At 45.7% G+C, this 13,598-nt stretch overlaps 1 protein-coding gene across 3 annotated transcripts in view; it reads left to right on the top strand.

Moving 5' to 3' along the window:
* The first annotated feature begins 3,476 nt into the window (after positions 1–3,476).
* EDA2R (ectodysplasin A2 receptor) overlaps positions 3,477–13,598 on the top strand; it is a 32,996-nt gene continuing 22,874 nt past the window's right edge. For 2 of the 3 annotated variants that reach the window (XM_072626942.1, XM_072626941.1), the window contains exon 1: positions 3,477–3,676. The gene's annotated coding sequence lies outside the window, so the exon portion shown is untranslated. The remainder of the gene's footprint in view (positions 3,677–13,598) is intronic. The other variant, XM_072626943.1, reaches the window with a different exon arrangement.

Here is a 13,598-nt window from a genome sequence, read left to right as displayed (position 1 = left end):
TTCTTTTTTTTACATCACCTTCATTTGCAAATACTTTTGGTCTCCATTTCCTCTTAAGCAAGATGTCATTTGCAATAAAGTTTTTTTAAGAGAGGAGAGAATAGTGGGTCAGTAACACTAATCAACATATTACCCATATCTGCCAGCATATGCCATGCTCCTCACTCATAGTTCCCCACCTCTGCAAAGAGAGAAGGGAGATGCCTGGCACATAGTAGGCATTTAATAAATGCCTACCAATTGATAGGATGATTGAGTAAGGATCCATTTTCTCATCACTTCTTCTTGGCAGCATTCATTTCCTGCTTTTGTTTACTTCTTTCCAACTACACTGTTGTTGTCATTACATGTGAGAAGAAGGGAACTGGAGTCAAGAAGACTTGGGTTCAAATTCTACTTCAGTTACTTACTGGCTGTATGACTTTGGACAAGTTACTCGACCTCTCTGTATGTCAGTTTTCTCCTCTATAAAATGAGGGGATTGGATTAAATGGCCTAGGACCCTGTATGAGTAGTTTCAGGAATTTCATTTTATCTTTCACTTCATAGTAGCCAGGTTGTGGAAGCCTATCTTAAACTCTCATTTGATTAGTTCAATTGGATGGATGGATGAATTGTGCTAAGCACTGAAGATACAAATAGCAAAGTAAGACTGTCTCTGCTCTCAAAGAGCTCACATCCGAATGGGGGAGACAATCCCAGGAATGTATTGGAGAGAGCTCTCTGAATGAGAGAGTCAATTGTTAAATTTTCACTGAAAACATTTACATCTCAGAAATCAACAAACCCTACAAACTGATGCTTGTTTTATTATTTTCTGGGTTGTCTAGATTTCAGAAAGTCATGGAGAAAATGTTCACGATGCTGATTAAATTTAGAAGTCTATCATGTCCGTGTTTTGGAGACCCAGTTGTTAAACATTTGCCAACACACCCTCCTTAGGATGCAGCAGCAAATCAAATACTAATGCATCTTCTTTAATGTTATTTCTACTGATAAAATGATGAGTTTCTGATGTTGAATCGTTTGACAGTGTGAAAGACTTGGGAGATAAGAACTTGCTTTTCTGGGTCTTTCCTAGATGTGTCTGTGACACCTTCAGGAAGAGTCGACATGTTCTGTCCCAAGCACAAGGTCGGCTTCCCAGAATGTTCACTGCAGACAATGGGCTGGAAATATTGCTAGGCTAAAAGGCCTTGGGTTTAGTTTCTGAAACCACTGAAACACATCTTCATTTATTCATATCAACACTTGCATTTAATCACTTAATAATCATTTATATTATTAAGCACCTACTATGTGCAAATCAGTGTGTTAGGTTCTAGGGTAGTGGGCATAAAAATAGATAAGTGGGAGGAAGTCCCTAATCCACATGAGGTGACAGGGGGAGAGGTTTTGTTTGGAGACATCAATTGGGTATCACCTTCCCATAGAGAGTATGAGCATGCCTTGGTGAAAGGATATAGAGCTCTTCATTGGTTTCAAGGGCTTGGGGCTGCCTCCAGGCTGATTGATTGATGTGGAAAGGGGAAGGCAGAATTTTGTAGGAGAGATCACCCAAAAGCCATGGTTCATAAAAGCAAGCTGACAGACATTGTCTTTTGGACTACCTCGTTTCATTCCCTTATTCAAAAGTCAAGCCAGACCAGCACATAGCAGAACAGGCCTGAAGGAAAGAAGTTCTATGCCTGTGTAGAAACAATCTTTCCCCCATGAATTGGAAATGGCTGCTTTGAGGCAGTTATATGGGCTTGCAGGTAGCTGCCTCAATAGAAAGATCCAGAACTTTTCTAGCCCCAAAAAGAACAGCAATCAAGGCACTTATGGATTTTCTGCAGAAGCCCATAGCAGAGGCAGATGTTTGCCTCTGTGCCCTCTGAGCCTGAGAGATCAGGTCATAGACAATGTCCTTAACCCCAACTTTATGTGGAGAGTAGGAGAGATTTCCATTCTTCAGGTCCTGTTGGTCTTAGAGGTTGCTTCTTGGATAACCCCAAGTTCAAAGAACTGGCTGATCAGACCTTCTAGAGAACAGATATCCTGATACAATATGGTCCTTGGAGAAAGAAGGGGATTTCCCCCATAGTTCCTGAAAAGTGCCTTTAAGGAACAAAACCGGTGAGTTATTTGGACAGTGCAGGTCCAGCAGGAAGGGGTTCATTTATTTATCAGTTCTCCCAAATATGTTTGTTTTCTGTGAGTAATCCAAACCATTGAGTTACATTTTGAGTCTGGGAAGGACCGTATAGGACCTTGAGGGAGGGTCTATCTTCTGTTGTCCAAGAGCTGTCTCAATGACCAACTCTGAGTTCAGTTTCCCTCGGAGGGGAGCTGATGTGTGATTTGAGTCTTTTATGTTTTTGTATCTGTTTATGAGTTCTTTATATCTTCTGCCTGGCAAAATGAAAGCTGTCCTACCAATATGTATTGCTAGCTAGCTTTGGCACCTCTCCAGGAGCTGGGACCCTGTCACTCACATTTGGGGAAAGTGAGACTCAAGCTCAAAGCTAGACTCAACTTAGATGTTTTCTTATAATAATTTCATGTGGGGCCAATATGCCAAAGAGATGCAGAGCCTCTTGGGTCAGTCCTTAGGACTATATTCATGTGAGCACACATATGTGGGGGGAGCAGGCACCCTGGGGTTAACACAGACCCTACTTTCATGGAATTCTCAATCTGGTAAATGTTCAGTTCAATTCAACAAATATTTGCGTCTTTGACATGCCGGGCCTCCTTGGATATCCCAGCTCTTCCATTCCACCTGGTCCTTGGATGCCGTAGACCTTATTCCAGGGAATCATAAGCACAGATGCCAAGCTCTAACAGCGTATGTCCCAGGTACTAAAGTCCCTCCAAGCTCCAACATTCTATGATTAAGGTCTCTTCCAACTCTGACAGTCTATACTCAAAACTAAAAGATTTAAATCTAGAAAGAATCCACAGCTCAGCCAATCCAACCTTCTCATTTTACAGAAGAGGAAACTGAGGCCCAGGGGAGTGAAATGCCTTGCCCAAAGTCACATAGGTGGATAGGTAAGTGAAGCAGGATTCTAACAAGGTCCTCTGGTTCTGTGGAAATCACCACTCTTTCCACTGTCTCTCCTAGCTCTGATATTCTCTGTTCCAAGGTCCACAGGCCTTGAAATTCTTGACCAACATCAATGGATTTTATTTCTTCCTAGTCTTTGTTGCTGATTCTCCCTTGTCTCCTTTTTCATAAACTCCCCGAGTGCCTCTTCATCGAGGTCACGGCTGAGACACGACATGATCTATGTAGGCCTTGGATGCCTTCCCAAACATTCCCATGGCTCATTCAGTTTCAGCTGGAGACTCAGTGTTTACCCAGCCCATGGGTCACGCCCACTTGGAGAGAAGAGGCGGAGACCTCTTTTGGATAGTCCCTCCCAAGTAGGGAGAGAGGACCAATGGTTCTGGGGCTAGGCCTGGCCTGGGCCAGGGCGGGGCTGGAGGCTGGGGCTACACGTGGATGAGTCAATCGAATATTTGCTGAGGATTCAATCCCCTGCCAGTTGAGTGTGTTAAGGGGCAAACTGCGAGCTGGGCAGAGTAGGGGGTCTGCCTGCTTCTCTGTCCATCAGCCTGCCCGTCTGCCCGACTGCCAGATTGCAGATCCTGTCTGACTCAGCCGCTGAGGCCACCACCTCCTAGACCGGTAGGGAGGGGACAGGCAGGTGTGGTGACTGCCCCTGGAGGGTAGTGGGTGGAAGGCTGGAATTACGCACGGACTTTGGTGGGGGGGGTTGGGGGGCTTCCGGGCAGGCTACCTACTGTAGATAATGTTCAGGACCTGGAAACGAGGCTGCTTTCCAGAGCGTCTCCCAGCTCTAGCTCCGCAGGGAGGTCCCGGCCTGAATGGGGAGGAAAGTGGAAGCCATTGTCTCTCCCTGGGCTTGGGCAGCTGTGGCCAGAATGAGTTGGCGGGCAGGGGCGCATTGGGGGGTTTGGGGGAAGGGGAGTCAGACTCGACCCCTGCCTTTGTGGCCCTAGGCAAGTTCTCCCTCTCAATTCTCCCTCTCTCGGCCTCAGTTTCCTCCTTTGTAAATGGGCTGGAGGGTCTGTAAGAGTCTTCTAGTTCAGAACTACATTCTAAGCGTCCTGAAAGCTCGAGATTTTTAAATTTCCTTTCCAACTTAAACATTCTGTGTTCCAATATCCCTTCCAGCTGTAACGTTAGACGTTTTAACATTCTGTGTCCTAACATTCCTGGACCCAAAGTCCCTTCTTTCTCTGATGTCCAGTGTCCTAACATTCCAGAACCCAAGGTCCCTTCTCTCTCTGATGTCCAGTGTCCTAACAATCCAGGACCCAAAGTCCCTTCTTTCTCTGATGTCCAGTGTCCTAACAATCCAGGACCCAAGGTCCCTTCTCTCCCTGATGTCCAGTGTCCTAACATTCCAGAACCCAAGGTCCCTTCTCTCTCTGATGTCCAGAATCTTAACATTCCAGAACCCAAGGTCCCTTCTCTCTCTGATGTCCAGTGTCCTAACATTCCAGAACCCAAGGTCCCTTCTCTCTCTGATGTCCAGAGTCCTAACATTCCAGAACCCAAGGTCCCTTCTCTCTCTGATGTCCAGAATCCTAACATTCCAGAACCCAAGGTCCCTTCTCTCTCTGATGTCCAGAATCCTAACATTCCAGAACCCAAGGTCCCTTCTCTCTCTGATGTCTGGTGTCCTAACTATCTAGGGCCCAAGGTCCCTTCTCTCTTTGATGTCTGATGTCCTAATATTCCAGAACCCACGGTCCCTTCCCTCTCTGATGTCCAATATGTTAACATTTCAGAACCCAAGGTCCCTTCTTTCTCTGATGTACAGCATCCTGAAAATCCAGGGCCCAAAGTTCCTTTCTAGGTCTCACATCAGGTTTTCTAAGGTCCCTCCCAGCTCTGACATTCTGTGATTCCATGACCTGGAGGCTGCAAAAGGAGCGGGCTTGGGAACATGCCTGGGCGCATCCCGCATCCTTAAGCATCCCAGCCTCTGGGAGGCCTGAGGGGGCGGGGAGGGTTGGAGCTAGAGGGAGGCGGGTTGGGGCATGGAGACTGAGAGGCCAGAGGCGGGCCTGGGTACTGGGATGGAGCTGGAGAGAGGCAGGGGTGGGCCAAGCATCCTCGGCATCCTGAAGGGAAGCTGAGCTTTCTGGCCGCCCACGTGGGCCTCTGGACAAGTCAGGGCTTGTCTGTCTGGGGGCTCTCCACTTGCTGGCAGCCTCTCTCTTTCTCTTGGCTAAGTTTCTCTCTCTCTCTCTCCCTCCCTCCCCCTCCCTCCCCCTCCCCTTCTCCCTTCTCTCTCTCTGTCTCTCTGTCTCTCTCTCCCTCCTCCCCCCCCCCCCCCCCCGTCTCTGTCTCTCTCTTTCTCTCCCTCCTCTCTCTCTCTCTCTCTCTCTCTCTCTCTCTCTCTCTCTCTCTCTCTCTCTCTCTCTCTCTCTCTCTCTCTCTCTCTCCTTCCCTCCCTCCCTCCCTCTCTGCCTGTAAGGCTGGACAAGGGCGATATTTTGATCTTCCCTCATCCCCCTCCCCCTCTTCAGACACTGACCTGGGCCAGGCAGCTGTCAGGCTTTGGAGAGGAGAGCTGCCTAGCCTGGACAGGTGTTGACCATGGAGTAATCTGAAGTGGGATTGGTTGGCGAAGAGGGGTGGCATCTCTCTCAAGCTATAATCTTAGGAGCAGGATTTACAGGTGGCAGGAAACTTAGTCATCATCTAGCCCACCCTCATTTTACAGAGGAGGGAACTGAGGCCCAGAGATGTCAAATGACTTTCTCAAGGTCACACAGATAGTGAGAATTCAATAGAGCAAGGTCTTCAGACTCCAAAGTCTAATTTAAAGGCTCTCTACCAGGCTGTAATTTAAAGGTCTTTTCGTTAGGGTTTCCTGTTCTCATCCACTTATCACTTAATGGTACTTCTAGTCTTTAGACTAGAACTAAGCTCTGCTTCAGAACTGAATCTCAGTTCCCCAAATCTCTATGACTTCCCTTTCTCTGCTTTAGGGAAAAGGACCTGTCTTAGCTAAACTCTTCCTTTGGGAGCTAAACAACAACAAATGTATTGGGCTTGTCTTTGAAAAAGAGAAGTTTGGGGGGAAATAAGCAGAAGTCTTTGGAAAGGGTCATTAGAACCACAAGTCATCCAATGGCTAGAAACTTGCACAAAGTAGCTATCCCTTTTCTTAAGGTGCACCCAAGTCACTAGTTTCTTTTCTTACTACAGCAACTCACTCTGCCATCCCTGGTCCAGACAAGAAAAAGAGAGGAAGAGGAGAGAGAGGCAGTGAAAGATAGGGAGAGAGAGGGGAGGGAGGATGGATGGAGAGACAGAGACAGGCAGGGAGGGAGAGAGAGGGAGAGACAGAGAGATACACAGAGAGAAGAGGAGAGGAGAGACAGAGAAGAAAGAGATCAAGCCAGTCTGAGTAATGCATAGGGAATGAAACTCCACATGCCACCTAAGCAGCTGCCTATAGGGTCAGCTCTGGAGAAGTGTAGAGTGGAAAGAGGAATTGGGGACAGCAAAGCCAGTAGGGAAGTTTGGAGCCAGATTCTGGGGTGGCCTTAAATACCAGGATCAGGAGTCTGCATTTTCACCCAGAGTCAATAGGGAACTAGAAGACAGCTATAAACAGGGGATCTTAAGGAAGATTAATCAGTTGGCTTTGTGAAGGATGGACTGGTGAGCTGGAAAGCAGAGAGAGGAGGAGGAGCAGGAGGGCTAGTCTAATAAATATTCTAGGCCAGGGGTGCAGAAGGCCTGTATTTACCAGAGTAGAGGCCTACTCTAAAGTGCTTTCCAGCTCTGAACCCTATGATGGGGAGCTCACAGTGTTCCAGAGGTCCAGTGAGACCTGTGATATGTGAATTGGAGTCCAGAGCTCCGGTGAGAACTGATGGGCTGTCTCTCTATATTCCAGGAGTGGTATTTCACTCTAGGACCCAGACTGAGTGAAGTTGGCAAGCAAGAGGGAAAAGGTCCAGTTTAGATGACAAGAATGGTGGTGACCCCCCCTAAAAAATAACAAATAAAAATGTAAGGTTCAAGGCTAACAGTCCCAAATGCATCCATACGATTCTCATCCTCTGGAGGAGTCCTAGAATTATTGACTCATGGATGGATGGAAAGGGACCTTAGGGATTGTTGTTAAATCCAGATCATTGTGTAGACAGGCAAACTCTGAGCTAGAAGGGCTCTAGAGGGAAGGGGGCCTTGCTTAGAGGTCACAAAGTCACTTAATCTCCACAAACCCTATGTCTTCCAGTACTCAACATCTTCCCTTTGCCCTCCCTCGATGATCAGGGTTCTGCTTTTCTTTGAGATGGAATTCTAGCATTTCTTCTCACCTCTGATGGTGGGTGCTTTGTGGCCCTAGAGGTAGAGCTGGATTCAAAGCCTAGCTGTGTGACCATGGACAAGTAACAAAGCTGCAGATTCCTCATCTATACAAAGAGGAATAAGAGTCTCCTCTCTGCCTCCCCTCCCCAGACGGAGATGTGGAAATAGATGGTTGAGTCCACTAGTAGGGAATGGCCATGTGATTGTAGAAAGAGCACTGAAGGTAGAGTCAGATGACCCTGGATGGGGTCCTGACTTGGCCTAAGTGACTTTGGGCATTTTGCCTTCTCTGAACCTCAGTATCTTTATCTGTAAAATGGAGATAATGAGACTTGTACCCCTTCACTGGTTGGTTGGGAAGAAAATGCTCCATCAAGGCACTAAAAGTATCCTATAATAATAACCAAAACAATAATAACTAGCATTTATGTAGCTCTTTAAGGTTTGCAAAGATATATATATATATATGTATGTAGAATATAGATTTTGTGTGTGTGTGTGTATGTATGTAGAAGGGGAAGGCAGACAGACTTATTTGATTCTCACAACAAGTCTGAAGTGGGTTTTATTATCCCCATTTTACAACTGAGGAAACGGGTGAAGTGATTTGCCCAGGTTCACACAGCCATTATGTGTGTGAGGCAGAATTTGAACTCAGGTCTCCTTGACTCCAGGCCCAAGTGGCACTCTTGCCACTTGGCCACTTGGCCTCTTGGCCTCTTATTATCCGTGTGTTAGAGTATGGATGCAAAGATGGCCTGGGACTCAGGAAGACCTGAGTTTAAGTCCCACCAATGATAAATCCTGGCAGAATGACCCTGGGGAAATCACCTACCCTCAGCACCCCAGGGAACTTGATAAGACTGTTCATCAAGTTGCAGAGAAGGTACTGATCTTCATTTAGGATGAAATCAGAAATCTGATTTAAAAAAAAAACAGTATAAACTACTTAATTATTTCCATCAGCTATAATAGTATCAGAGATCAGAGGAACCTCAGAGGTCATATAGTCAGTCAGTGAACATTTGTTAAGTGCCTGCTATGGGCCAGGGACTGTGTTAAGCACTGGGGATATAAAGAGGCAAAATACAGTCCCTGTCCTCCATGAACTTACTTTAAAATGGGTAGGGGAGGAACAATAAACAAATAAATCTGTACAAACAAGCTCTGTACAGGATAAATAGGAAATAATGAATGGAGGGAAGGCACTGGAATGAAGAGGGGTTGGGGAAGGCTTCCTGTAGAAGGTGGGACTTTAACTGGGACTTAAAGGAAGCCGGGGAGGTCAGTAGTCAGGCATGAAGGACAATCAGAGAAAATGTGAGGAGAAGGAAGGGAAGGGAGGGCAGACTGAGGCCCAAGGCAATGAAGTGAATTGTCCAAGGTCACCTGTAGGATCCTAGATCCCATGCTGGAATACCATCTAGTGCGAGCCTCTCATTTTTTACAGATGAGGAAACGGAAACTCAGGGAGGGGAAAGGACTTGTCCAAGGTCACAAATAGTAAAGAACAGAAGTGGGATTTGAACTCAGGTCCTCTTACACTACAACCAATACTCTTTCCACTTTGTCAGCTGTGAAGGCAACAGTCCAAACCAGGGAGTCCATAACCTCCCCTCTTCTACCATGCCCTATCTCATTATAGTGAGACAGAATAAGGGCAGGAGAAATCTCTGAGACCTTCCAGCTACTTTTCTCTGTCTTTCCTCGTTTTGGGGTGTGGGTTCAACACAGTGGGCTCCAGGCTGGGTGTTCATCACTGCCTTGCATTTGATCTTGTGATTTTTAATAATTACATCCCTATGTCCCAGGCTATGAAATTTCACTTTCTCTCACGTCGAGAGAACTCCTTCTCAACAGTTGCCATACTCAACCCAAATATTTATGTCTTTTCACTTTTTCTCCCACTCTCCTCATAAGCTTATGTTGTGTTTATCTTTCGGGGGGGGGGGGTGCGCGCACGCATGTGTAAGTGTAAGGAATTTAAACCATATGGCAAGCATCTGCTTCTGGCTGGGCAGAGAGGGCTGGCTCCTCCTGGCACACTGACTGCTTTTAATAAGGGTCCTCAGCACTCTAGCCTCTTGCTGGCACCGACCACCCTTCTGCTGTGAGGAGCTGGCAGCAGAAATTGTGTGGTAATTGGGTGAGGGTCCCTCAAGGCAGATATGCCAGGGTGCTGATCTTGGAATATTAAAGCCCGCTTCCCACACGTACTCAGTTAAAATTCTACTGTCACTTTGGAAACTGGAGGGACTCTCAAGCACTCCCCAAGAGTTGAGCCAGATACACAGAATTACTGTGGCTTTTCTTTTGTTTCTCTCTTCCTCACTTCTCTCCTTTCTTCTCTTTATCTTTCTTTATAATTAGGGCAAAATGGAGTTAAAGATTTTTCCTGTGACTCCAGATTAACATTCCACGCATACAAGAGAAAACTATACTGCCACGTCCCAAATCCTCATTTTTCTCTCTGAAGCATTTGTAGCTCTCAGAGTTGCCTTTCTTGTGATGTTCTGGCATGTGCCTCTGTGTGTGTGTGTGTGTGTGTGTGTGTGTGTGTGTGTGTGTATGTGCGCGTGCGCATGTACATGCTCACGGCTGAAAACCTGGCTTCTCTCAGTAAGTCAATAAGCATTCCAAAGCACCCACTATGTTCCAGACTCTGTGGAAGGCTAAGTGTTGGGGCTACAAAGACAAAAGTTAAACATTTCCCTGTTTTCTAGGAGTTTACAGTATCCAACTGGGGTGGGGGTAAGGGGCATAATATAAGTCTACAAGAAGCAAATACAAAGTAATTTGTGGAGGCCAAGAGCAGTAACAACTTGGGAAATCTGAGTCTTCCTTAGCTGTACCTCCTGAGCTGTGGTTTTCAAAGAGACAGAAAGGAGGAGGAGGGAGTGTGCTCCAGACATTGGAGGTGGGGTGGGGGGTGGGGTGTGTCACTTAAACAAAGGCTCAAATTCAGGATATGGAATGTTGTGTGCTGGCCCAAGGAGCAGCCCAATGTGACTAAAATGTAGACATATAAGTAAAGGTAGGTAGGAACAGGAAGGGTCTTGGAAGCCATGGAAAAGTCCATGAAAGATCATTTTCCAACTGTCCCACTCCAGGCTTAGCAATAGATCGGTGCAAAATTTTACCAACTTTTCTACTTCAAACCTGTAACCCTGAAAACAAACAGACAGAAAACAAAGATGGTTCGTTTTCATCTCCCTTGTTCTCAAGCTTTCAAAGGGCGAAGCAGTCTAAAGTAAATGGATAACTCCCATCTCTCTGGTGTTCTGCAGTGGACAAAGTAATTCCTCCTGGCAACTGTTCATAGAGAAACTTCAGCATTTTTCTCCCCCAGTTTCTAGGGGGAACTGAGCCTCAGAGAGGTGAAGTGACTCCTCTACAGTCAACACAGCTCCTGGTAGGGTCCTGGAAAATGCACTGGCTTTGGAGAGGGAGTCTCAGTTCTGTCACTTACTAGATGACAGTTGGCCAAGTTCATTTCCCTGTCAGTTTCTTCCTATGGGAAATGAGATGAGTTCTGACTAAGCCAGGGGTGGGGAACCTGCATCCTTGAGGCCATGTGTGGGCTTCTAGGTCCTCAGGTGTGGCCTTTTGACAGAGTCCAAGTTTGACAGAACAAATCCTTTTATTGAGGGGATCTGTGCTGTGAAGTTGGGATTCAGTCAAAGGGCCATACTTGAGGACCTAGAGGGGATTTGTGGTGTGAAGTTGGGAGTCAATCAAAGGGCCTCATTTGAGGACCTAGAGGGCCACATGTGGCCTCGAGGCTGCAGGTTCCTCATGCGTGGGCTAGATGATTTCAAAGCTACCCCTTTCTCATGGCTCTAAATCTAGGACCCTGAAGGTCAGGATCAAGACTTGGTCTTGGCCTAGGTCTCTGGCCCCCACGTCCTTTATTTGTTCTACTTCCTCATAAGAATTTAGTTCTTTTCTCTGATGCACAAGGTAGCTTAGTTTGGGAAACACCATTCTTGTCAAGCTCTCTACTTTTATCAAAGAAGAAAATGAGGCCGGGAGAATCCAAGTGAGTTGGCTTATCATACATCTGTCAAATCCAGATCTCCTGGCAAGTATTTCAGTGCTCTTTCCACCGTGCTGCCAATATTGTACCCTGATACTGGCTCGCAATTGTCACCGTGGGGATACGTGGGGATAGTGTTAATGGGAGAAATGAGCTTGGCCCATGAAAGGAGAATGGGACACCCTGTCCACGTGTCAAAACTAACTTCGTGAATTGCATGGGGGATCCAACGACCCACACCTGGAAGAGACAAACGCCTTGTGCAGTTCACAAGAGGGATCCCTGGGTCCTGCCTCTCCCTAGATCACTCTCTGCTTTGGTTTTGCAAGAAGAGGTGCAAACACTCTTGGGCTTGAGGGAGGGAAAGAATGAGAGTAGTTAAAGAATTGAGCAATGATGGGCAGGGTGCAGGGCTGCTACCTTGGGTGTTGTTTTCCACACCCGGTTTAATCCCCACCAAGTGCACTGTCCAGGAAAAGCAAATATCTTCCTTTAGGCATGGGGGCTTAATTTAGACCTGTCATCCCACCCTCTGCTTGGGATAGACAAAGTGTTTCACCCCCTAGGCATGCAGCAAACTGAGAATAGGCTGGGGCTGGGGGCGGGGGTGGGGTAGGGGTGGGGGTGATGGCCCCAATGACTGCACTGCCACTGCCCAGACCAGTAGGGCATTTCATGTGGAAAGAAGTTTGGACTTGATATCACAGGATTTTGAGGAGAGAGGGACCTTAGAAATCATGTAGCCCAAGGATTCTGAACCTGGGGTCTTTGAACTTAAATATATATGTACTATATGTATAAGTGTGTATATGTGTGTGTATATATGTATATGTGTGTATATATATGTGTGTGTGTGTGTGTAGATGTGTGTATGTATTTATGTGTGTTTATGTGTGTGTGTGTACATATGTATGTATATGTGTGTATATATACATCTATACACATATAAATATACATACATATATACATACACACACACACACACACACACAGAACTGAAAAGGAGTCTAGAGTCTTGACCAGACTGACTACTGAGGACTCCATTATACAAAGAAAAAGATTAAAAACTCCTGCTCTGCTCCCCCATTTTATAAAGGAGGAAATGGAGGTCCAGAGAAGGAAAGTGACTTGACAGAGGTTGCACAGTAATTGACAGAACCAGGATTTGAATGCAGACCCTCAGCTTCCACATCCTTACTCTTCACCCTATAGTTGTAATTACCATCAACACAAAGTTATTAAGCACCTGGCCTGTGCAGAGCACTGTCCAGGGTGCTGAGAGAGAGACAAAGCACCAAAGTATGTAAGATATGCTCACTGTCTTCATGGACCTTACAGTCTTTGACAAGATGTGACCCATGGAAAGAGAATTCTAACACATAACATTACTGGATTTGTGATGTTATCAAGAGAACCTTGGACCTTGAGTTCAAAAACCTAGGTTCCAGTGCTATTTCTACCTGTGTGACCTTGAGTGAGTCTCTTCTCTGGGCTTGAGTTTCCTCATCTGAGATCCTTCCAATTTTGGGTATCTCCCATTCCTGAAATATTTTCTATTTTTTGTTTATATTTTGTACTTATGTCTGTTTTTTTCTCGTTAGTCCCTTTGTAGGCATGGACTGTTTCATGTTTTGCCTTTTTATCTTCAGTGTCTGGCACTTAGTTGACACTTAGTGCATGCTTGTTGAATGTGATGGAATTGGACCTGTAAAAAGGCAGGTCATATGGTGGGAAAAAGTCACTGGATTTGGAGTCATGGGACTTGGGATGAGGAAGTTTCATCCCTGACAGTTGCCTATACCAGTGAAATCATAAATACAGTCCTCCCAAAAGAAAATTCCATCATCTAATTTTATAAAGAAACTCCTTGGTATTTTGATTGGTAATGAATTAAACATTAAAGAATTTGAGCAAGGTATATTATCCTTTTTTGTGTATTCATTCAGCCCATCCATGAAAGTTGACTGTCCCTCACGTTATTTAGGTCCTACTTTATTTCGGTCTTTCTAGGTTTATAGTTGCCCTTTTTTAAAGTAAGTTCTGTATATTTCTAGGTCAGTTAATTCCCAAGTATTTGATGGGTTTTGTTGTAAATGAGGTTTCATTTTTATGTTTCCTTCATCTTTATTGCTAGTAAATAAGAACACTAATGATATCTTGTGGCCTAATCTCATATTTGGTGACTTTGTTGAATTTCTTGAGGTCTCCGTT

Source organism: Notamacropus eugenii, chromosome X (genome assembly GCF_028372415.1).
Source record: "Notamacropus eugenii isolate mMacEug1 chromosome X, mMacEug1.pri_v2, whole genome shotgun sequence".
In the NCBI taxonomy this organism is placed as follows: domain Eukaryota; kingdom Metazoa; phylum Chordata; class Mammalia; order Diprotodontia; family Macropodidae; genus Notamacropus; species Notamacropus eugenii.
This window is presented reverse-complemented; position numbering and strand designations above follow the sequence as displayed.